Source organism: Suncus etruscus, chromosome 1, assembly GCF_024139225.1.
Source record: "Suncus etruscus isolate mSunEtr1 chromosome 1, mSunEtr1.pri.cur, whole genome shotgun sequence".
In the NCBI taxonomy this organism is placed as follows: domain Eukaryota; kingdom Metazoa; phylum Chordata; class Mammalia; order Eulipotyphla; family Soricidae; genus Suncus; species Suncus etruscus.
In genome coordinates this window covers 171,009,181-171,035,231 of record NC_064848.1, presented here as the reverse complement: position 1 = coordinate 171,035,231, position 26,051 = coordinate 171,009,181, and positions in this window count along the sequence as shown.

Here is a 26,051-nt window from a genome sequence, read left to right as displayed (position 1 = left end):
CCCCTTAGTTCTTGTAGAAATTTCAAGTCTATGAAAATCTTAAGGATGCTCCTTTGTATGTAATTTTTCCTTTTTATATTGTTGCTTTCACTATATAACTGTGGCTTTTACCATCTGATTAGGATTTGTCTAGGAGTATTTTTATTTTGATCTCTTTTACCTGGTACCCTTTGGGCCTTTTGGATCTGGGTGCATGTAGATCACTGCGCCGAGATCTCTTTTGCAGTAATGTCTTTAATTGTTGCTTCTTTGTTAGGATTGGCTTCCTGTCTCTCTGGGACCCAAGTTATTCTTACTTTGTTCCTCGAGAATTCATCCCAGAGTTATCCTGTCTGCTGCTCATTTATTTTTGGTCTTTTCCCCATTTCTCTTGTCTGAAGGTTTTCTGCATCTCAAACTACAGCTTACTGATTTTGTCTTTTGCTACTGTTACTCTGCTGCTGAGGTCTTCTAGTGAGTTGGTTTTTTGTTGTTGTTGTTGTTGTTGTTGTTGTTTTCTGCTCTTGTATTTTATTAGCTGTCTGATCCATTGTTTCTCTGAGCTCCTTAAACATCTTCAGCATTTCCTCAACATATGGGCTCCTAAGCCCCACCAGAAGTGATCCTTAAGCTTAGAGCCAGGAGCAAGCCCTGAATACAGTCAGCATGACTAGGAAGGAAGGGAGGGAGGGAGGGAGGGAGGGAGAATGGAAGGAGGGAGGGAAAAAAGGAAGATGGAATATTATGTCCTTGTCTTTTTTTTTTTTTTTTTTTTTTTTTTTTTTTTTTTTTTTGTGGTTTTTGGGTCACACCCAGCAGTGCTCAGGGTTACTCCTGGCTCCATGCTCAGAAATTGCTCCTGGCAGGCACGGGGGACCATATGGGACGCTGGGATTCGAACCGATGACCTCTTGCATGAAAGGCAAACGCCTTACCTCCATGCTATCTCTCCAGCCCCGTCCTTGTCTTTTTTACTACAACATATCTACATTTGTGTGTACCAAAAAAATATTGTCTCCTATCTGAAATGCTTCTTGTGGCCATCGGTTTACAAATCTGTTGCTAGTTTGCTGGTAAGTTTCTTGTTATATATAATACTATAAGATGAATAGGTGAAAGTAATTGGAGTTGTTTTTTTTTTTTCTTTTTTTTGGGGGGGTTGGTTGGGTTCTTTTGCCCTTTTTACTGAAATACTTAAAAATATTTAGCTACTTGAATGTACTTTGTTCTGTGCTCCTAGAGCTTTGTACATGTGTGTACTAAATATAGCCTCCACATGTTGGTTTTTTCCCTCCTTTTTTTTGCGGGGGGGGGGGGGGACATGCCTGGTGATGTTCAGTGGTTTTCCTGTTATGCGCTCTGAAAATCACTCCTGGCTTAGGGGACCATATAGGACACTGGAGATCCAACCAGGTCTGTCCTGGATCTGCTGCATGCAGGGCAAATGCCCTACAGCTGGGCTATGGCTCCAGCCAGGTTCTTTCCTCCTTTGTAAATTCTGTCTGATCTAGAATATTGCCTTACTTGGGCATTCATTCTCTATTTTGTTCTTCGCTCATGCCAGGTAGGAATAACACCCAGAAATAAGGGATCTAATCAGGACTCTGAAACCCTCTCTTTTCTCCCTGGAGTAGAAGGAACCAAACCTTCTCATTACCACCCTTTTATTAGTTGTTTTGTATAAGGCCATTTTTACTTAAATCCTGCAGAGATCTTGAGCTTTGAAGAAAACACTTGCATTTTTTTTTAATTTTTTTTATTTTTAATTATGAGAACAAAGATGCAAGGAAAGAGGACAAGGTAAAGTTACAGTGGAAGGACAATCATCCATAACATAATTCTCAGAAGAAGTCCCCTTGCTGATATCTTAACTTTGAACTTTCAGCCAAAGAACATTAAGATAAATAAAACAGGATCCATGTACAATTACTTTGTCCCTCAAGTCCCCAGATGTAACACATTATAATATTTCTTAACAGCACACAAGGCAATCTAAAGCCGTAAAACTTACGTAACTCCTTAAACATTAGAGGCATAGTATTTTTTACATTTCCATGTACATGCATATTAGCTTAAATTAACCTCAAATTTTTTAACACTTGCATTTTCGTCACTTCCAAGAATGTTGACCAGTGTTTTGCAATATTTTTCTGAATGTGGCCCCTTCTCACCTTGTTTCCTTTCCATGGCCCCTTGTCTTACTGGTTAGCCCCTAGTTTTTGTTTGTTTTGGGTTGGGTTGGTTTGTTTGAGTCCACATCTGGTGATGATCAGGGGTTACGCCTTGTTCTGTGCTCACAAATCATTCCTGACAGACTCAGGGGACCTTATAGGATACTGGGGACCAAATCTGGGTTGACCCAATGCAAGGCAAGTCCCTTACCCATAGTACTGTCTGGTCTCCAAGACCCCTAGTTTTGTGCTGTGGTCACAATTTGTACGATTTTCACTGGGGTCTTCCTGGAATTTGCTGGTGGTTCCCTTTGGTATCGACCATAAACTTTATGCTAAACAAACATAAGCTTTCTCCTCTTCATCTTGTCTATAATAGGTTTGGTTTCACATGGTCCTGCTACAAATCATTACTCTGGAAATACAGTGAGTACATATCCCTGGATGGTGGCTGTTTGTTTAGGTCCATTTTGGCACCTACATTCAGAATTTATTTGATCTAAGAAGAAAACCTTTCTGGTTTTACAGAATACAGAATCTGGAAAGGATTCCATATATCATTAACTAGACATAATAATCTCTGGTTATCTTTGTTATTTTCCTGCTGGTCTTAGTCTTTTCAAGACTAGAAAATGGGTCTTTAGATAAAGAGCATAGCTTCCTTGTGCTTAGGCTTGTGGTGCTGAGATGCTGATACAAACTACACTGGAAACTTAAGGTCTTGAATGAGCCGTAACCACACCTTGGTGTTTTAGCCATTGTCTCCCTCTGGGGAGCTGAACACTTTATAAACATTAACTCTTTGACCCTCTGGGCACCTCCACTTAATAGGTAAACGACTGTTGGCCCCTTCTCCAATCTCTTCGAAGTAGCCTGAACCCCAAGAGGGTGGATCCGAGGTCTGGCGGGACCCCAGGGGCCTGGGTGTTTCTGTAGGAAGCCTGCTGACCCCCCGGAGGCCAGGGCTCCCTTTTCTGCTGCTGCTGGGGGCTGGGCCTTTGTCTCATGTGGAATGTGAAAGGCTGCAAAGACGAGCAATTGTTCTTCAGTGCTTTGTGCTCCTTTATAAGAAAGAAGAAATCAATACGCATTTTCTCCTGCGCACACTTGGCAGCTCTCTGCCTCCTCCTTGTCCACCTCTCCGTCCTGCGGGGGAGGCAGCATCACTGCAAAGGAGACAGCCAGCTTTCAGAGGCTTGGGCTGCACACAGCAGTCAGGCATCTTAAAGTCTGTCCTTGATCTGACTTGGTCAGCTCGGAGCTGACAACGGAGACCAGCAGGAGCTGAGGGCCACTAACCTTCCCTGAGGATGTTTGTCTGTTGGGCACTTGTGATCAACCTTCCTTCTCCCAAATTTCTCTCAGACTTAGAGGCAAGGTAAAAAAAAAAAAAAAAAAAAAAAGTTCTGTGAAGGATACTGCTAAAAAAGCGAAGATGGACATAGGATAGCATTTGTTTGCGTTTTATCAATATGAGTCAACTATTCAAATGAACCCCGTCTTATTTCCAGTTTGTAATGGGAAAATGTTTTGATGCCATGACTTTGTTTATAACTGCCTCCCATAAAACAGTTAAATATGGGCCAGATTCACACACACACACACACACACACACACACACACACACACACACACACACTGCTGCCATTATTTAACAATAGTGGCAGTTTAGGTGACAGAATGGCCTTGCAGGGGCCAGGGGAGGTGTTTACTTTGATCAGTCAGTGGCAGCACCTGGTGTGGATGTGTGTGTTCTGGCCCTGGGCAACCTTCCCACAGCGGAGGTTGTTCCCTGCCTGAGAGGCGGCAGGACAGAACCTGGGAGAAGGTCTGCGCTCCAGGCCAGAAGACAGATGAAAAGGAAGGACTGGAAGAAGAGGTAGTTTGCAGGCTCACTGCACCTGGGGAGGGGATGGCCAGTGGCCAGCAGCCTCCACCTCTCTGCTGGGGCGAGCGATTGAAGTCGGACCCAGGCTCTGCACTGCCTGTGCCTGTGCCTGGTGTGGCTTCTCTGGAATTGCTTTCCCGTGTGTTTGCCTTGGCCCTGGGTATGTTAGGTAAAAAAGTGCCCCCCCACCCCCCACTCAGTGGGGCTGGCAATCCTGGACTCGCCCCAGGTGGAAGTTGCAGCATCTGCCGCCCCAGCCGGCCGCTGGCTGCTTGGGCAGCGGTCTTGATCGCGATACAAATGTAACTCCAGTGTCAGTCTCACCTTCAGAGCGGTCGCAGGAAGTGATTCACGTCTAAGCAGTGAAGCATCCCCTGGCTTTGAACAGGAGCTCTTGGAGGGGCCGCTGTTTGAACAAGGAGCTTCATCTTCCTGAAGCCAGCAGTCACAACACCGTAAACACAACACCGGCCAACTCTATCGCAGGCTCGCGGCGCCTTGACGTTAATATTAAACATCTCCGGCAAGGCAGAGAGAGCTCTGCCGCTCAGCTCCAGAATAAAAATAAAAATAAAGAGGAAAAACCCGGCTAAAGGCACTAAGATGATTTGTCGTCTTTCCTCGGTGAGGCCATTTGTCTTCTCTCGCATCAAATCTGTTCTAAAACAGTCAAACTGTGAAAGTGGAAATCATCCCAGGAATGTGGCATATTAATGCGTGGGAAAGGCGGACATTTCCCTTTTGTCTAAACAGTGCTCCCGCCTTCACCCCCTTTTCTGCAGGTTTGCTGCCCTCAGTTTTTCTTTTTCTTACGAGAATGGGAAAGACTTGAAGCTCGTGGCAAATTGGTGGAAGTTTCAAGTATTTTCCTACCTTTGTTCAGGGATCTGCAGATTTTGTAGCTGGCTTGGGTACAATGAGGAGGGAGATAAGGAGAAACCTTTGCAAATGTGTCTCAGGGTCCTTGCTCCCCTCTCCTCTCCTTGCCTCTCCTCTCCTTCCCTTCCTTTCCCCCAGCTTTCTAGTCCCTTTGTTTGGGGCCCGAATCTCTGCTTTGAATGTTTATAAATCTTGAGTCTGTCTGATCTTTAGGAGACAGGCCAGAGGCCACATCACCGCCAGTAATTTAAAGCTATGGGGCTAAAAGCATTCGCAGAGGTTTGAAGGACCCAGTTCTGACCCGACCAAAAGAGTGAATTGGAACAGACCTGCTCCAGTCTCCTTCAAGCACTGGGGCGATAGCGATGAGAGCAGACACGCTCCGTAATTTATGGGCGCTTGCTAGAGCCGCCTGGTTCCTGGGGCCACTGAGAAAGGTGTGGTACATTGCCACCTTGTGGCAGATCAGACCAGCTGCAGTGTGGGACCCGCGAGGCTCTCGCGTTGTCTGATTGGAGATTGGCTTTGTATCCAGATTTAGGTAATTAGAGGCAGATAAGGTCATTCTCGGAGTCACTCTCTGCTACTTAACTAACCTGATTCCATTAAGAAGTCAGTCTTTGGTAAGAGAAGGTTGCGCTCTTTTCCTTCTGCCCCTTTTCTTCTCTTTTTTCTTCCCTCCACCTTCCGGGGTGGAACTTCGATGCCATTTCAGGAGAGAAGTCAGTGTTCCCCTTTGCTGGTGGGGGTCGTTGGGAGGACAGCAAAGAAGAATCAAGTTAATGGCCTTCTAGTTGCATCACCCGTTTTCTCCTCTCTTCATTCTTTTGTGTCATTCAGCCTCACTGAGTTGCCCCCAAATTTTGGGCTTTGCCTGTTCCTTCCTCAACGTCCATTCTGCGGCCACTGAGTTCCACTGCATTTCACGCACCCCTGTGACTTGAATGGCCCACCACACAGCGGAGAAGGGGGGCCTGACACTTGCTATTTGGACCAACATCTTCCCTCTTTTAGGCCATAGAGATGTTTCTCACCACTCTCCCAAAGCCACTGGTGCAGTGTCAAATGGGTGTGGGTCAGAGTAAGCAGAAGCCAAAAGCCGTTATGATAAAAGGAAGGTGTTGCAATATTGCTGGTGTTTTTGGATTGTGAACTACAAGGTGAACTAATGCTTCGGGTTCGCAGGTCCCTTTCTGCAGAGTCATTAACTTGTCCTGAGTGACAATTAGCAAGAACTGTGCTTCCGATGCTATTGGATAATATGCCTAGGCATATTGGTTACACCTGGACTGAGTAGAACTGAAGCTCCGTGAAGCCTGGGGGAATCTGGGGTCTGAATATAGGGTGATGGTGTCAAAGGTCTCGTTGCTTACCTCTGGTGCTTAGAGGATTTGGGGAGAGTTTGGTGAGAGAACTTTGTGATAGCAGGAATGGAGTCTACAGTCTTTTCTTGCCTGAAGAACCGCACCAATGAGAAGAAGACATTGTTGGTTGCAGAGTTACCACTGGCTCCAGGAAGAGCAAGCCTGACTTCACAGAGTGGGAGCCTCGGGAGAAAGATGCTCACTTCTCTGCAAACAGGTGTGCTGTCCTCGGAGAGATGTGTCCACGGTTCACTTCAGCCCAGCCTCTGCCATCCTCTTCTTGCCTTCTAGATTCCACAGCATCCAGCCACCCATGTAGTGCTGGGATCAATCTTGGGCTCCTGCAAACAGAGCCTGTGCTCTGGCCTGTATGGCATCTCCGACTGCAGCAGCGGTTAGCAGCCATTCACTTGCCCAGCAACACACTGATTTTCCTTCCCACCAAATTCACTGCAACATGTCCATGCCACTCACGCTTCCATCCAGGCTCCGCTAGATGGGAGCAGGGCTGGAACTGGAAGCCTCCCTCGCCCTCCCCATCTTTGCATTCCTCTGAAGAATCCTTGGAGTCTTCACTGTCTCTCAGGGCCGAGGTCAGCAGATGCCCCTGCCCCCTTACCCAGTGTAAAGGCAAGGGCCCTCGCCTGCACAGGGGGTGAGGGTCAGAGGGCCGGCGGGCTAGGACGTGTCTTGTGTTTATGTAGGAGACTTTCACCTCCATCCCCGGGAGGCAAGAAATGAAGGATTGCAAATTAATCTAGGGCAAATTATGTGTAATAATTTTAATCAGGAAAGCAGCAATATTGCCTTGGCTGGCGCACCAACAGCCTTTAAACTCCCAGCATGTCATACTTGCATGGGGAACATGATGTCCTTTGGAGGTGCTACGGGATCTGTAGGGAGCATTGCCTCACCGTGTCCCCTGCAGCCTACCCCCACCTGCCTTTGGCCACAGAAACTGGACACTTCTTCGGGGGTGGGGGGAATCTTGGCAGCTGGGAAGTCATTGCCAGAGGAGAAGGAAAAAGGGAGTGATGTTTTGGAGGCAGATGGGCAGTGGAAGTTTCTTTGACTACCCACCTAGCAAGCTTGAAAGCTTCACCCAGGTCATGTGGCACTTTGCTGGGCCCTTTCGGACTGTTGGTCCACAGAACAGCACTGAGGCAGTGAGAGGAGCCCACCTAGGGGCTGTGCCATGGACGTGCTGGTCATTGCTTCATTTATGGCTGTTTAAGACGCGCCACTGCTGAAGCGATTGCAATGCACAGCTAGCCAGGCTGTGCACACTCTTAAGTCTCTTCACCTCATAAACGAGCTGGATCCCGACGCGCGCTCATGTGTTCCTACTGTCACGCAGGATCATGGTCTGTCTTTATGGAAAATGGCTGCTAATCCATGATCAATTTTCCCCCCAGAAACAAGTTTTATGGTAATATAGTAAAAATATTAAATTAGAAACGGCCTCACTCAGGGTTGTAAAGCCTTCCTCTACTAGAGATGGGTAATTATCCCCTCTGCAGCCTAAATGACAGTTTAAAAGAAATAAAAATGTTAGTGCTCATTACTTGCTTTTGTAGGTTGCAATAAAGGGTAAGTTAAATTTTAATTCAAAATAAGAGTCCCTGCTATCGACCTTTTCTACCTCGGGTCCGAGTCCTGTTAATTACTCCGCAGGTCACTCTCCGGCATGATCCCAACATTAATATGTTTTCTACAGTGGACCATCGAGGCCAGGGGATCATGTTTCAGCCCACGGACTCAAATCTTGATTCTTTATGTGATAGGAAGCAAGCATTATGTATTAAAACAACAACAGGTTCATTATGCATAGCCTTCAGGGGACGTCCAGTATTAAACTCCACACTTACCCTGGAGAATCGGTGGAGACAAGGTTAACCTGAACGATTGATAGTTTTGCCTCTCTGCATTGCTACATCGGTCAGGAAGGAGGCTGGTGGGAGCAAAGGATCTGGGCCATAGAAGCAGGCCACCCTCTCTTGTGGCTTCTCTGCCTCATTGTATTTCCCTTGATCCTGGAAAGGGATACTGACATATTTGGCTTCTTTTCATGTTTCTACCTTTCTCTAAGCCCTGGTCCTAGGTGTAATATCTGTCTAGGTTTTGGGGAAAAGCTCAAGACAACTTTGTCCTGGAGTGTGCCAAAGATTTTACCAAAATAAAGCAAACCCTCAAAATTGTAAGAATCCCTCATAAGAAAGGAGTGGTATGGAAGTGTGAACTCCCCTTTAACCTTCTCTATTCTCTTACCCTCTCCCCATCCATGGTCCATCCCAGGCCCCTTCTCATCTCCTGGGGAAGCTCCAGGGCCTGAGGAAAGGACAGTTGGGAATATTGGTGCAGGATTGAGGAGGCCCTGCTGGGCCCACTTTTCCCAGATCTTCATTTTTTTTTCTTTCCTTTTTTGGTTTTAGGACCATACCCAGCAGTGCTCGGGGCTTACTTACTCCTGGGTCTGTGCTCAGAAATAATTTCTGGTGGGGTTTGGGAACTAAATAATGGGGTGCTAGGTAATTGAATCTGAGTAAGCCTCATGGAAGGCAAACTCCCTATTATCATTCTGGACCCTCCCTAGTTTTCGATTTTAACAAAATTGCTGGAGAGTCCAATGGACTTGTTAGCTGGGAAATCATTATAGAACTAATTTTGGGTAATATTAGTTGGCTGTGTGGACTTTTTGGGTGGGATGGGTGTGTGTTGAGATGGGTGCATATAATACAGAAACAAAAGAAATGAATGACATTGCTATAATAAAATTCCCATTTCTTACTATTAGTTATATGACAAGTTGTCTCATCACAGACATCAGTTGTATATTTCATAATAATTATAATTGAGGAATGACTTTATTACTTAAAGCTTTATGGTTTCAAGATATTAAAACCTTTTATTTCAACTTTGTAAATTTGAAAAAGTGCTTCACTTTACATTTGTGTCAAGAAGTATGGTTAATAAAAGACTTGCAAGCATGGAACACTTATATTGGGACAAAAATCTATAGGGCAAAATGTCCTATAGAAATAGAAGTTTTTTTAAAAATGGATGCTGTAAATTTTTCCATTTAGTTCAGTGCCCTGTTATTAACTGATGAGAATGAATATGGCATTGAGAGTTATTGGAAGTGTTACAGAAGGGATGTAAGAGTTTTAAAAGTTTGCACCGACAATATTCTAAAAATAATGTCCTCTATGACTATTTTAATTGAGCATGAAAATGTATGCATCAACATAGAAATGCATGAGAGGGAGCTGGCGCAATAGTAAGTACAATGGGGAGGAGGGCTCTTGTTGATGGCGACTGGCTCTGGTTCCCCAGAATCTCATATCATCCCAACTCCCTAGGAGTGATGCCTGGAAAGAGTCAGGAGTAAACCCTGAGCATTGCCAGGTGTGTCTCTGGCCCTAGAAATGTGTGAGAGGACCGTCTCTTCAGGCCCAGGTTCTCCCTTGATCACGTACCTCGCTTGCCTACTTAACACTCTGGAGAAGCCTGTGTTCTCTCATCTCCTGTAACATCTTTCCTAAATAAGTTTCAGTAAAAACTATCTTACTTCATCATCTCACCTCCTCGTGAAATTCTTAGCACAGTGCCTCTTCTGAGGGTAGGACTGACCTGCAGGTATTGTTCCAAATGCTGGTGGCCAAGACAGGTGAAGCAGAAAGGTAGAAACACTTTTGTTTTTCTTGAATGTTTTTTCCATATCCTCTGATACAACCCTGCCTATGTTATAAAATAGCATATACTTTTCTTTGTAAAAAAAAATGTATTTTTAAAAAAAATGTATTTTTATTTAAAGAATTATTTACAAAATTACTGGTAGATGAATTTTAGTCATATTGTATCTCAACAGCAATGTCCACTTCCATCACCAGTGTCCCTATGCTCCATCATCCTCCACCCCCTGCCTGTACCTTAACAGGCATATTACAAAGTTTGGTGATTGCAGCTTTGACCTCATGTTTTCAGTGTTGTTGAGTCTGCTTGGATTTGTACCTTCAACACTCTTCCACATCACCAGTATAAACAGAGCTCTCACCCCTGTTTCCCTATTACTTCCATTTCTCATCTTATTTCTTCCTGCCTTGATTTCTTTTCCTTCCCTGTCCTTTTGCCTATACTCTGGAGTTAAAAGTGATCTAGGCATCCCCCTTTACTACATTGCATTTTCTCATCCAGTTATTCTCTTTGCCACAGATAAATGAGATCATTCTGTCTGTGTTTGTCTTTTTTCTTCTGACTTCACTCAACATTGTATCTCCCAGTTCCAACCAGGTTGCAGCAAACTGCATGATTTCATCGTTCCTTGCAGCTGCAGAACATGCCACTGACACTCTTCTTCAGCCAGTTTCCCTTACTTCCCACTTTACCGAGCCAGTGGCAAAAATTTTATGCCATGTATTGTGTGTTTTATATATATTTATATATAATAGGTTGGAGGCTTTGCAGTGAAGACTAGTCAAGGGCACTCCCCTTAGTTAATTTTTTTATTTTTCTTTGTTTTTATTGGGGAGGCCACACCTGGTGGTACTCAGAGCTGACTCCTGGCTCTGCATGCACTCTGGAATCACTCCAAATGGGCTCGAAGAACCATATGGAGTACTGGGGATTGAACCTAGTGGGCCATATTGTAAGGCAAGCACCCTACCCACTATACCATCGCTCCAGCCTAGAGTCTTAGTTTTATAGAATAATAAATTTTAGCAAGTATTAGTCTCCCTTAGGCTAACTGACTATTGTATAAAATGAATGTGCAAATAGGACCTTAGGAAATCAATCCATGATTTTTTTTTTGAGTAAACTTTCTGATTACACTATTATAATGATGGGTGTAGTTGGTCAGTAATTGATCACCTGAACCAAATCTAGTATTTTACTATAACACCCAAATTTATCTGGTATATATATCATAGATACCCATGAATTTTAATTAATTTAGTCCAAGCTAAAACAAACAAAAAAAAAAAAATACATGGTCCTCATACCAGAATGGGTAAGAGGAAAAGGCAGTCCCTGAGCATTTATCCAAAAGGTACTTCTGATTTTGCAGCTTATGGTCCTCATACCAGAATGGGTAAGAGGAAAAGGCAGTCCCTGAGCATTTATCCAAAAGGTACTTCTGATTTTGCAGCTTATGCTAACTTGAAGTTAATGTTTAGAATCCCAGGCTGGAGAATATCCTGCTGAGTGAAGTGAGTCAGCAGGAGAGGAACAGACACGGAGTTATCTTCCTCATGGTGGGATATAAAGAAGCAAAGTGCGGGCAGGGTAACATACCTAAAAGCAACAGAAGTTAAGAACTGATCTTTAGTACTAAGGAAATGTCACCACAGGGGACAGGAGGGGGTGGATAAAACAGTGGGGTTGGGAATACTGGGACTAAGATGAAGAGAAGTTAACACTCCTGTGGCGGGTGTGGTGCTGGAATGTTTTAAGCATGAAACTAAGAAGAGCCTACTAAACCTTCTTTTAATGCTTTAATGAGTTCATTGGTGATACAGTAATGTTTACAAATATACTTGCTACTGAACTTTTTCTTTCCTTTCTCATCCATTTTTTTTTTGTTTTTGTATTTTGTATTTTATTATTTTTTTAGCAACTTTACTTTTGGTCATCTTGAAACAAATGTATTATGATCAGTTATGTCAACTCTGTGATGCATTTTCTTTTTTTTTTTCTTTTTTTTTTCTTTTTTTTTTTTAATTCCCCCGCCCCTACCCTGTGATGCATTTTCTTTAAATAAATTCATTTAATAAATGAGTGAAAGGGTTGTGTGGTCTTAGAAGCCTTCATAGGAGAGGTGAGAGTGCAGAACTGCTCAGCAGAAGCCTGGGATGTAGGAAAGCAGGTTGAACTCCACAGAGCCCGTAAAGAAATGAACCAAATATAAATTCAAGCATACAGAGTTTCCCCACCCCCATGTTGTGAGTGGGTGGCCGGCCCAGTGGTTCTGGGAGAGGTGACTGGAGGTCTTTGTTATAGAGAAACCTGGGTCCTGGGAAGTGTCTCAAGAATGAGAGCTGGGGCCGGAGAGATAGCATGGAGGTGAGGCGTTTGCCCTGCATGCAGAAGGATGGTGGTTCGAATCCCGGCATCCCATATGGTCTCCTGAGCCTGCCAGGAGCGACTTCTGAGCATAGAGCCAGGAGTAACCCCTGAATACTGCTGGGTGTGACCCCAAACAACAAAGACAAAAACAAAAAAAGAATGAGAGCTGAGGGACAGGGAGCTGCAGGTCTGGCTGGTGGTGCCAGCAACTCTGCCTTCTGGATCAGAGCCAGTGGACTTGGATATATTTGAAGGTGAACTATTGTGGGAGCTTATGAGGAAGCCAGGCACTTGAAATTACTGTGGGGTTTTTGAGATTGAAATAATCCCTGGCTCATAATTCTCACTGTTTGTAAACTCTTTTAAGAACCCAGACCACTCGTCTTTCCAGGTAGCTTTGCCATGAACAGCTGCATATGCTTGTCAGCTTTGCCCACCTGAGTGTGAAATGATGTTCTATCAAAACATGGGTCTCAGCATTTCCCTCTCTGCTCCTGACACGTGAACCCTGCTGCGGACAGTTACTGCCGCGCTGGCCCCAGCGCTGCGTTCAGATTGCAGCACGGAGTGGAAGCATTTGCTCAGTGGTAATGATGGGGTCTGGTGCAGGCAAGCAAGGCAGGCTCCAGAAGGATATGATTGCGAGAGCTAAATAACACTGCTGCTGCCTCTCCCTCTCATCAGATGGTGCAGCCTTAAAGTCGTACTGTCCTTTTTGTCATGCTGACTTTTCCCATAATGCCACTTAATTTGTTTGTTGCAGTGGCTAGGGAGACTTATACTTACTGGGAAACAGGCAGGCCAGTGCGTGATTGAGTGACGCCTGGGCAGGGCGCTGTCCTTTTTGTGATGGAGCTGGTGATTTGGAAGCGGCTGCCTTTGCAAGTGAGGCTGTCTGCCACTCATTTGCATTTGGTCGCAAGCCGCCTTCCACCTTATGCTGGTCTGTGGCCTGTGGAGGGCAGGCAGACAGATGTGTGTGGCAGAGGACTAAAGAGCCCAGTGGAGCATGGGGTGAGCCCACATCCTTTATCTGAAGGCCTAGGGGCTGTTCTGTAGTCTGGGTTGAGGGTACCAGCTAATTGTCATCATAAAATTCTTGTCATATCAGAGATCCATTGTCTTCTGGTCTGCACTTTCCCTACTGTCCTGGGGTCCCTGAAGGGTTGTTAGTTTACATTCCTGACTTTTCCAGTTTCTATACAATTTTTCTTTTGGCGGGGGCACATCTAGCAGTTCTTAGGATTGAATCCTGGATCTATGCTCAGGGATTACTCCTGACAGCAGGAGGAAATATGGGGTGGAATGACTCGAACCCAGGTCAGCTGCATGTAAGGCAGGCATCTTTCTTGATGTTCCCCCCCCATCTCTCTATCTATCTATCTATCTATCTATCTATCTCCTCTTCCCCCACTCCATTTATTTAAGTTTTAATGTGCTTTTCCAATAGATGTGCTTCTTATTATAGTGAGTCTCTCCTTGCCCTTGCCCTTGGGTCACTTCAAGTCCTGCCTGACAGTGTTGCAATTTTGCTGTACCAGACTAATGTGAAGGTTGGGTGTTTGGGGTTTGGTTTGGGTGTGCTTGATTTGTAAAGTCCCATTCTCAGGATGACTCAGATAAGGAATACTCTGTGGTAAGCCTGTGTTGGAGGCTATCCCTGTAGTTGACAGAAGCGGAGTGGAGCTCAACTTTCCTGGGGTAGGGGGAGTCTGAACATCCCCAGGCCTGACTCCCAGCTTCCTTCCTCAGTGGGTGGTGTCTGCATGTTCCACAGACTAAGGATTCACCTGCCTGCAACCTCATGGAGCCTGTCCCCAAGGCACATGGTCTGGGTTTTACCACTTGGCAGGTAGAGGATCCCTAACCCCACTCTTAGAACTTATAGGCTTGACAGGTGGCTTTATCGGTTGTGTGTGTTGCATGTAGTCACAGGAATAGTGATTAGAAATGACAGTTTAGTTTATTTTGAGGAACTCAAGCCCCAGAATGTTTTGATTTTTTTGTTTGTTTGTTTTAATGTTGAAACTCAGCTTCAGGGGACCAAGCGATAGCACAGAGGGTAGTGCATTTGCCTGCTTGCTGCAGACCTGGGTTCATTTCCCCAGTATCCTTTATGGTCCCCTGAGCACCACCCAGGGTAACCCCTGAGCACTGCTGGGTGTGGCTCAAAAACAAAAACAAAAAAAAGGAAAGAAAGAAATTAGCCAGTTGACATAGGATTAGGTTGAGACCAGAGAGAAGGGAGCAGGCTAGGAGGCGGGTGGGAGGAAGCTGAGTCCCATCACCAAATACCGCACATGGGAGAGTAATTGGAATCTTGTTGCTGGGTCATTTTCATTGTTTTTCAAGTACTGCCAAGTCCAAGAAAATGTATGAAAACTAAATTATATCCCCCTACATTCCGTGTCTGATTGAATCCTCCTCATCGCGTGGCAGTCGCACACATCCTATTAAAATATTCAATCTTGTTTTCTTACTTGAAGAGCCTGTCTGGAAAGGGCAAACTTACAGAAAACTCATTCCCCAGAGACAGGGTGGCCAGCCACACCGGACTATTTACATATGCCACTACTTGATTGGCTTCCCCGAGCGGCTCTCTGCCTTTGTCTCGTGAATCAGGGCTGTGGGGTACATTTTTTTAATTACACAGCTGTGTTTCCAGCCAGAGGAAGAGATTGGGGTGTTTCCCAGCTTCTTGGCTCTTTGTTAACCTTGAGACGAAATCCGCGTGCTTGCTCACAATGTGTTTCTCTTGTCTTCCAGGACGGAGCTATATCGATCTCTTTTTGGCCAACTCACCCCTCAGGAGGATGCCCCTACAGTCTGATCGCCCCGCCTCTCCCACTGTGACTATCCACTCAGCAGTCCCAGAGACAATGATGACGATGAGCACTGCTGGATCAACCCAAGAGGCCTGGAAGCAAGTGGCCTCATGTCCAGTGCACCAAAGCGCTTCGGGCCATGCGAGTCCTGTTACCATCCCCAATAAAGAGTTTTGTCCAAACCATGTGGGAGCTTGGAACAGTGCAGAGTGATTCTCAGTTTGAATTCAAGCAGGGGAGAGCAGAAGGGTTGAGAAGGCCTGGGGACAGTCTGTGGGAGATTTTCTTTCTTCATCTTTTTTCTTCTAGCTCAAAGATCAATTTCTTCTTCTTTCTCTTTTTGTTTTCTATTTTGTTTGGGGGCCACACCGGTGATGCTCAGGGATGACTCCATATGAGATGCTTGGATCAAGCTTGGTCAGCCACATGCTATCTATCGTTCCTGCCCTCAATCTCATTTTACATTATGAAACTTCATGGAAAGGGGATTCTGGGCCAAGATGCTGCTTTCTAATGTTTCATCATTATGGTTCCCAGGAGCAAGCAATCCCCCCAAACTCTCCCATGTGCCCAGGAGACTTGATGACTGGAGGTATTTGCCTGTTTGACATGAAAAACAAAACTCTAGCTTCTTTTTTTTTTTTTTCCTTTTTTGTTTCTTTGTGTCACCCATAAAGATCCCATTCCATTCTCACCATTCCTAAATCACGTTACTGAAATTAGCTCTGGTGTAAATCTAGCAGGAGGAAATGATGCACTTGTTTTTCATCCAAAGGTCAAAAGCTGGAAATTAAATCTCCGTAAGGGGGGTTTATTGGCCTGCTGTGGTCAATATGCAATGGAGATTATCTTGCATAAGTAATGTGTACATCCCCGGGCTCTCCTCTACCTGGGGCCACGGACTGAGCATGAATGTAGAGTCTAGGCACCTCACTGCAGTTCTAGCTAATAACTAGGTATTGTTTCTAAAAGTGAGATTTTGTTACTGTTTTGAAATGTCAGAACCAAGTGACAAATTTTTGTGCCCAGGAATTCCACGTATCATTGCCTTGGTGTCTGGGGACCACGCAGTGCCTGAAGGCTGCACTCCAAATGCAGTGGGCTCCGACGGAATCTGCATCACGGTTTAGCATTAACTCCAGTGTGTCTGCTGCGCTCAGGATGGGGCAAATGGGGGGAGGAGGGTTTTCCCATCTCACATTAATTGGACCTTGGTACGAGGTGATTTGTTTTCCTTGTCTCGGTAGTTACCTCTTGGGCTTGACTGTCAGAGAAATGTTTAATTTCCAGTGTGTCGTCAGTTACCCCTTAAGATCAATCAGCAGGGATAGGAGAGTCCCCCACGTGTACTTCCTTCAGAATGAGCAGATTTGGGAAGAGGAGGTGTCTTATCATGCAGCGCTGGGGGACCATGTGCTGCCAGGGATCAAACCTGCAGCTCCAGCCCTTGAAGCCATGTCCCTGCTTCTCAAATGAGCCTTTTATTAAAAAAATCTATTTTGAGGGCTGGAGAGTTAGCAAGGAGAAAGAGCGTTTGCCTTGCATGCAGAAGGATGGTGGTTCGAATCCGGGCATCCCATATGGTCCTCTGGCCTGCCAGGAGCGATTTCTGAGCGTAGAGCCAGAAGTAGCCCGAGTGCTGCCGGTGTGACCCAAAAAAAAAATCTGTTTTGAATCACTGTGAGAAAAACAGTTATAAAGTTGCTCATTACAGAGTTTCAGTTATACAATGCCCAACACCCATCCTTTCATCAAAGACAACACATTTCCCTCCACCAATGTCCCCAATTTACTTCCTGCCTCCCCCCCTTGCCTGCTGTTATGACAAACATTTTCTCTTTTTGGGGGGGTAGGGGGTCACACCTGGCAGTGCTCTGGTTACTCCTGGCAGGCTTGGAGGACCATATGGGATGCCAGGATTCAAACCACCATCCGTCCTGGATCAGCCTTGCCCTACCACTGTGCTATCTCTCCAGCCTCTCATAACCAGTGTTTAAAAGGGAAAAAGAGAAGAGCTAGAGTACACGAGAAGAGGCCTGAAGAGATAGCACAGTGGGAGGGCGTTTGCCTTACACAGGATGGATGGTGGTTTGAATCACCGTGTCCCACATGGCCCTCTGAGCCTGCCAGGGGCAATTTTCGAGCGCAGAGCCAGGAGTAACCCCTGAGCACCACCAGGTGTTACCCCCCCAAAAAAAAAAAAAAACTGTGGTTATGGGCACTTTTTTTATACATATCTTTAAGCATCATGATTACAAACCTGTTTATATTTGGGTTATAGTTATAAAAAAAAAAAAAAGAACACACACACACCCCCTTCACCAGTTTTAAAAATAAACTGTCCCCACCTACTCACGTGAGTGGAACAGAGTAAGAAACTTTGTATTAGGGGTCTACTACAAGTTAGATGTCCAGCTTTGTTTTTCTAAGAGATGACCTTTGTCATTGTCACTCGAGGAAAAAATGTAAACAGGTCCTTCAAAATAGTTAGAAGTCCAGCACCTTTCATTAAAATGACTTAAAAAACAGGTGAATGGGAATGGGCAAGATTTTCAGTAAAGGGAGGCTTGCATTTTAAAATTCAGAAGGCCACCCTCCTTGCAGCCAAGAATAAATTGGAAAGTATTTTAATTGACACGGATACTGCAATTCAACTGTTACTAGAAAGACAGATTAGTTGATTGATTTGCATTTTAATAAAACTAATACTTTACATTTTGGTAGCTAATGCTGATTTTTAAATGAGTTGAGAACTGTTATCAGGAGTTTCAATCCAGAGCCCTTTCTCGGTGTTGACTGAAGCATTCCTCTCTTTTGTGTGCAGTTTGCTTATTTTCTTTTTGCTCAGCTGACTGCTTCACGCACGCTCGACACTCACAAGCCATAGTGAGACACTGAGCTGGTCACAGTGGAAGCTCTCAGTCCATCTCACCCTCTGCCCCACCCCACACACATTCAACCTGGATCTACCCCAGGGGCAGAGCCAGGGGGGTGCTGGGTTATCTCCCTTGGATGTTGGTTTCTTGTTTATATTTATGTTCTCCTAACAAACAGTTCATGCAGAGAGGAGGAAGGGACAACTAAAAGTAAGACTGACTGTAACCCCTACCCACCAACCCAGAGAGATCCACTTTATTCTCAAGTTAGCATTGCACAGCTCTTGTCCACTTAAAAAGCCATAGTTCAGCAACTGGGGAAGACCAAAACGCAGCTGAAGCAAACTTGGTTTGTAAGTACAAGTACCAGTAAGAATAAAAGGTTCAGGAGAAGATCCTGTTTCTTGTTCATTTGGTTTTGGTTTTGGCTCTTGAGCCACACATGGCAGTACTTGGCTCTGCACTCAAAAACCACTTCTGGACTGCTGTACTACCACTCTAGCCTCTAGAAGATCATGTCTTACATGTATCATTTAAGTATTTTAGTTGCTAATAATTCCTCTGGGGAATTATACCATGTGTCCTGATATGAGTAACCAGTTATTGAACACTGTTAGGAATTATTTGTACTGATGAAATCTTACTGAAAATATTTGCTGGGACCAGAGCAATAGCACAGCAGTAGGGCATTTGCCTTACATGCGACTGACCCAGGACGACCTGGGTTCAATTCCTGGCATCCCAGATGGTCCCCCAAGCAGGAGCAATTTCTGAGCACATAGCCAAGAGTAACCCCTGAGCATCACCGGTGTGGCCCCAAAACCAAAATTATATCCATATACATATATTTGCTTGAAGTTTGCTTTATGTTTTCTGAAATTGTTTTTTCGAAGTAAAAACCCAGTGCACAAGAGGCATGAGAGTTGGTACCGGGATTAAGGCATTTGTCTTGCAGACTGGTTTGGTTGGTGCTGTCCTTGAGCACCAAAGAGCACAAAGTGACGAGTACCTGAGCACCTCTGTGTGTGGCTCAAACAACTACCTCATCCTCCTCAGACTTCCCCCCACATCACAGTGGGGACTTTTAGGCTCCTTGTTTACTTGTCTCAGGCTGGGTCCTCAGCAAGGAAGGATATTGAGAGGCATAGACTGGACTGACCAGAGATAATACAGCAAAGAGGGCCCTTGCCTTGTACACTTCTACAGTGAGTTTGATGTCCGGCACTCATATAGTCTCCTGAGCCCCACCAGTAGTGATTCCTGAGTGCAGACTGAGTAATCCTGAGCACCTCCAGGCATGGCTTATAAACAAAAATAAAATCCACCAGGAATGTGCGGTGGTCACAGAAAGAGTGGAAAGAAGATGACGCCAGTGCCTGCTCCTTGGGGCCCACATCTCCTTTCTATCTTACACATGAGCATCTGCACCCCACTCTCCACTGGTTTTTTGCTTCTGCTATGTTGGTGCCACTGGGGGGGGGGGGGTCCTCACATAGAGTATGTGGCTGCCCTATGAGCAAAATGTGAGGGCTTCTAAAAGATGAAAGGGCAGAAACAGCAGATTCCATTTCCTTGGGGAGGAAAAAGTTCCTGTGAAAGTGTCCTCAGGAAGTGAAGGGCTGAGTCCTCAAAAACATCACCTGAGGGAGCTCAGAAAGACTCTAATAGTTAACCAGTAAAGTTTAAAAAAAAACAGGGCCAGAGAGATAGCATGGAGGTAGGGTGTTTGCCTTGCATTCAGAAGGTTGGTGGTTGGAATCCCATATGGTCCCCCGAGCCTGCCAGGAGCAATTTCTGAGCATAGAGCCAAGAGTAACCCCTGAGCGCTGCTGGGTGTGACCCAAAAAGAAAAAGAAAAAAAAAAAAAAAACAGCTAGACTGGTCTAGTTTCTCTAGACTGAAAACTATGGTGGTTGCTAGAGAGGGGGCAAGGGATAGAACTGAGGGTCTACTTGGCAGTGAGATGGCACTGGAGCTCAGGTGGCTGGCACACTGAGTCTGGTAGACAAAAAGGTATAAAGTCATGCTCTGACATCCTCAAACTTTTTAAACAGGGGGCCAGTTCACTGTCCTTCAGACTAAGGAGGGCCAGATTATAGTAAAAACAAAAATTATGGGGCCGGAGAGATAGCATGGAGGTAAGGCATTAGCCTTTCATGCAGAAAGTGGTTTGAATCCCGGCATCCCATATGGTCCCCGGAGCGTGCCAGGAGCAATTTCTGAGTGTAGAGCCAGGAGTAACTCTTGATTGCTGCCGGGTGTGACCCAAAAATCAAAAAAAAAAAAAAACTTATGAACAAATTTCTATGCACACTGCATATATCTTATTTAGAAGTGAAGAAACAAAATGGGAATAAATACAATATGTGGCCCGCGGGCCATAGTTTGAAGACCATTGTAAATTTTGTAAACTAATGGTGAAATGAAAAAAAAATAATAATGGTGAAATGAATTTTGAAGGGACAAAAGCTAGTGGCTTTCATCATTAACCTGGAGCCTTCCCACAGAATTTAGCTGTCTGCATATGTGGATTCCACACCTTGGCCAGAGTCACGGATGAGGTGGTCTGCAGAGCCTTGAAGGGCAGGGTGGACAGGCACCAGTAGTGGGCAGTGGGGGCTGCAGCTTGTGCAACAGGCCCCTAGGCATTTGTGAGGGGGCTCTGTGGGGATTGCCCTATGGCAAGAATGAATCTTCAGTCTCTAGTGTTTCCATCTCATCTTTCTGCCCAGACATTTGCCCACTTTCTCTTCCTCTGTAACATTCAAAAATAATTGCCATTCATTTGGTAAGTTCATTAACTAATTCTCTCTTACGTGCTGAGGATCCATATCGCCCGCTGATGTGTATATATTCAATTTGTCCAGCAGCCTTATTGACGAGGCCCTCATTACCTGCTCCTCGGGTGCGGCCAGTGCAGTTTGGAAACATGCGCTTATCTAACCTCCTCCTCCTTGTGCAGCTATGGATTTCCTTTATGGCTTTGGCCTGTGGGGTCTGCGAGAGGGTCGCAGCCTGCGAAGTTGATTCGGTTTATTTTCCCTGGCTTCTAGGCTCGCATCTTAAGGTCAAGGACACCAAATTCCCAGAAAAGGAAATGGTCAGGGCCTGGAGAGATAGCACAGCGGCATTTGCTGTGCAAGCAGCCGATCCAGGATCAAAGGTGGTTGGTTCGAATCCCGGTGTCCCATATGGTCCCCCGTGCCTGCCAGGAGCTATTTCTGAGCAGATAGCCAGGAGGAACCCCTGAGCATCGCCGGGTGTGACCCAAAAACCAAAAAAAAAAAAAAAACAAAACAAACAAAAAAAAAAAAACAGAAAAGGGAATGGTTGTGTTGGTTTTATTTTTTTTTAAAGCAAGCTTTTTTATTTAAGTACGATTCCCTACCCCACCCCAGGTTTCTCCTATTTTTTTTTAATTTTTAAATATTTATTTAAATACTGTAGTTTAAAAAAAATTAAAATAAAAAGGGGCCGGAAAGATAGCATGGAGGTAAGGCGTTTGCCTTTCATGCAGAAGGTCATCAGTTTGAATCCCAGCGTCCCATATGGTCCCCCGAGCCCGCCAGGAGCGTTTTCTGAGCGTGGAGCCAGGAGTAATCTCTGAGCACTGCCGGGTGTGACCAAATAAATAAATAAATAAATAAATAAATACTGTAGTTTACAAGGTTGTTTATAATAGTTTTTTCCCTGCTGTTACAAAGTTGTTCATGATTGACTTTCAGTCATACAATGTTTAACACCCTTCACCAGTGCACATTTTATAATTTTTTTTTTATATTTATCTTCAGGAGCCAGAGTGATAGCACAGCGGGTAAGTAGTTACCTTGCACACAGCCGACCTGGATTAGATTCCCCAACACCCCATATGGTCCCCTGAGTCTGCCAGGAGTAATTTCTGAGCACAGAGAGGATTAATTCCTGAGCAACTCCAGGTGTGGCCCAAAAACAAAAACACAAAAGTATCCTCATTTCTAGGGGCCAGAGCGATGGTTCAGTGGGGAAGACACTTAGATTGCACACAAACAACCCTAGTTCGATCCCAGGCATCCTATATGGTTCTTCAAGCAACACAAGGAGTGATCTCTGAGTGCAGAACCAGGAGTAAACCCTGGTGTAGCCCCAAAACAAAACAAAAGTCGATTCTACATCACCCTTAGGAGAGAAGACAGCACACAAGGCTCCACGAATTTTCCTCTTTGTTGTTGGTTTTTTTTGTTTTTTTGGGGGGAGGGGCGTCACACTGGTGGTTCTTGGATTAACCCTGGTTCTGTGCTCAGGGATCACTCACACAGTGGCTCAGGGTACTATATGTGGTTCTGAGGATTGAACCCAGGTTGGTCACCTGTAAGAAAAACACCCTACCAACAGTATTAGCTCCAACTCAAGGCCTCTCCCTTATGACATTGGACAGGAAGACCCATTCTCCATTCTCCTGTGACTGTACCAGAAACTCACTCAGGCTGTGCTGACCCCTCATCACTGTCCTTACCATCTCCCTGTGATCCACAGCCCAGGGGTGCTGGATTTACTGAGGGTGTCACAGGATCTGATGAGGACTTAGGGACAGACTTCTGAGACAGGCTTCCAGGACTTGAGTCACAGCAACTGAGAGACACAGAGGGCACCAAGAAGCCAGCCTGGATGTGCTGCTGCTGAGGGTCCCTTACTCCCTGAAACTTGGAGGTCCTTCTCACACCAGAGCTCTGAAGTCAGGCAGTTCGTGTGTTGGCCTGGTACTATTCAGGCAGCTGTGGCTTAACCTACTTTGTGCAAGGCACTGGAGGACCCTTGGCACAGGGCTATTCTGTTCTGATCAGTGACCCTGAAATAAGGTGGGTCCTCTGTTCAGATCTGCAGACTTCAAATACAAAAATACTAAGAAAAGGAGCCAGAGTGGTAGCGCTAGGGGTAAGGTGTCTGCCTTGCAAGCGCTAGCCTAGGATGGACCACAGTTTGATACCCCAGTGTCGCCTATGGTCTCCCCAAACCAGGAGCGTTTCTGAGCGCATAGCCAGGAGTAACCCCTGAGCGTCAAACAGGTGTGGCCCACAAAACAAAACAATGAAACAGATCTGCAGACTTAACTGGGTCTGGATGAAGCAGTTTTCACAGTGTAGTTGCCTCCATGCCCTGTCGTGTTCCTGCCAGGCTCAGTGTCCCTGGAAGAACTTCCTTAGGGTCTGGTTTTGTTTCTCTTCCTCTTTCTGTCCTTCCTCCATGGCCCTCACCTGGCACGGCTGGGGGCTGCCAGGTGCTGGCCCTTGCACAGCCCCATTGTACTGCTTCACCAGTGGTGTGGCCAGCTCCTTCCTTTCATGGGGCCCAGAAGCCTCTTCTGACCCAAGGAAGTGCAGCCCTAGCAGGCCGGCGCCATCCCATAGAACTCTCTGGGACATCTGCCGAGCCGTGTTGCTTCCTACATTAGACATGAGCCACGGGCAGCTTCCTGCGCCCACCCTGGGGCCCGTGTCCTGCCGAGCGCAGGTCTGCACAGCTGTGTCCCAGCCTCCTGCAAGTTTCAGCAAACAGCGGAATTGAAAATAGAGTAAGTGAGAAACCGTCACGGACTGTGGGTGCAGCGTCTCACAGCGGGAGAGAAGGCCCTCCATTCCCATGGAAGGCGGGGGAAAGCTAAGGGCCGGGCTGGGCAGTGAGTCGTTTCCTCCCTGGGAGCTTGGGAGGCTCCACCAGCTCCATGTGGTGAAATGATTTTCCAGCTCCACTCTCATGTCCTTTCAGACTGTAGCGATTGCACTTTTTTTGTTTTGTTTTTGTTTGTTTCAGGGCCATATTTATAAAGTCTCAGGAATCACACCTGACAGTGCTCTGAGGACCATATGGGATGCTGCCAGATCCAACTTGTGTGTGCAAAGCAAACACCCTACCCGCTGTCCTAGCTTTCCAGCCACACTACTGCATCTGATTACAGGAAGGAGCATGAAGATTCACATTGACCTGACTTGGAACCACTTTTGGTGGCCACACAGAGGGGGTACAGGAGTTCTGGAAAGTACTTATCAGCCTTTCAGCAGGCTCCCCGCCACCTCAGAACTTGATTGTCCCGGAGCATCTGGGCAGGAGTCTTCCCCAGGATGGGCAGAGTCATCTGCTGACCTTGCTGCTAAGGCCTTTGTTCCCTGGGGCATCGAGGTGAGGGACACCCCGTCTGCTGTGCCTGCCTAGATGAGGCGCTCTGGGCAGTGCGTTTCCAGGACACTGCCTACTCCATGCGGAGGAAGGGAAGAGTCCTAGTTCTCACTTACATAATTAAACCAAGATCTTCCTTCCTGAAAGAATGAAAAGAGGCCAAGGACAGCCTCAGGGGCGCTACTTCAGGAGTGGCCCCTGCTGTGGGCCACAGTGGGTGCAAGGCCACCCAGGTCTGGCTGCCCCATAGGATAAACCTTTCCTACTCCTGGGTTGGTAGGGGAGCTATCCCCACTGTGGACCTGGCAGATAAACTGCTTCCTCTATTAACTGGCAAAGATGGGCCGCTTGGCCACCAAAAGTGCGTACTACGAGGCTGGCTAAGCTGGCCGGCAGATTGGCTCCAGGGGGTCGCTCATTGCCAGAGTAGTGATGGCGACATAGCTTCGACGTTCTATTAATTGCAGATGTGCTTCTAATTAGAACCCAGGCACAGCTCGCTTCTTTCTACCTGTTCAGACACTTGCTCCTGAGGGGAGGGACCCGCTCACCGCTCCTTCCGCTCCCCCCACCCAGAAGAGAATTTCAACTTTAAGACAAACAACTTCATTTACAAGTGTGTCTCTAATTAGCTGCAGAATTAGGAAAGCTGAGTTTTCCCCCATAGATCGGCTAAACCCTCGAGGGAGACTGGTGGAATAGAGAGAATCGCATTTCCAATTATTTTGTTGAATTGCTAATTTAGTTATTGTGCCTGGTGTAATTGTGATGGGTATTGGGTGTGCAATTCAATTTGTTTTAAATATTTGTGGGAAGGCTGATCAGTAATGGAGCTGACCTATTTTGTGGCCCAAATTGAGGGAAAAAAAGAGACTAAAAGACAACAGCCACGAAGATATAGTTTGTTTCCATTTTTATTTTGATCTCTCTCATCCCTCTTAAGACCGTTGATGCAACAAAAGGATTAAATTAAAAGATGACAGCACTTTGATCTTCTCCCTTTGAAAGCTTAACTGTCCTTGGTAGTTTAATATGCAGATATTTGAGGGGAGCATTTTAGATGCATTGCCAGAGTGAATCGTTTCCGCCTCCCATAATTGCATTTCTGTGTGTTTGACTTTTGAATAGTGTCTAAAGCAGTGGAGGTGGTGTCTGCTGCCAGTGGTGCAAAGTCATTCTCGCTGCTGGGTAGAAGTTGGTGCTGAGCTGGGCGAGCCTGAGCAGAGAGGGCTCAGCAGGCAGCACATGCTGTGTGTGGTGTGGGTGTGGGCTGACCAGGAGCCCCCCTACATTGGGACTCAGTGAGGGGCTGTGCTGTACAGGATGCTGTGGCAGCCAAGCTGGTTTCCCCTCTCAGGATGCCCATTGCTCAGACAGACCCTGAAGCAGAGCGGGGCTGAGTGATGGAAGTGGCTTTTCATGCTCTTGGGGTGCTGGGCCTGAAGCAGGGTGATCAGAAGGAAGAACTGCCACCTGGGAGGAGTCACAGACTAGGAGCAGAGAGGCCGGAGGGGGGGCTGCTGGTGTGTCAGATGCTGTCAGGGTGAGGTGACTCTCAGGTGACTCTCAACTCCTCACCCTGCCAGGTCCCAGCCCAGTTTGCTTCGTCTCAGGGCAGGTTTTGGTTGTTAGCATGACTTTGATCCTAACATGATCCTTTTTTTTTTTGGTTTGTGGGTCACACCCAGCAGCACTCAGGGGTTACTCCTGGCTCTGAACTTAGAAGTCACCCCTGGCAGACTTGGGGGACCATATAAGATGCGGGGATTCGAACCGAGGTTCATCCTGTGTTGGCTGCGTGCAAGGCAAATACCTTACCGCTGTGCTATCACTCCAACCCCAACATGATCGTTTAA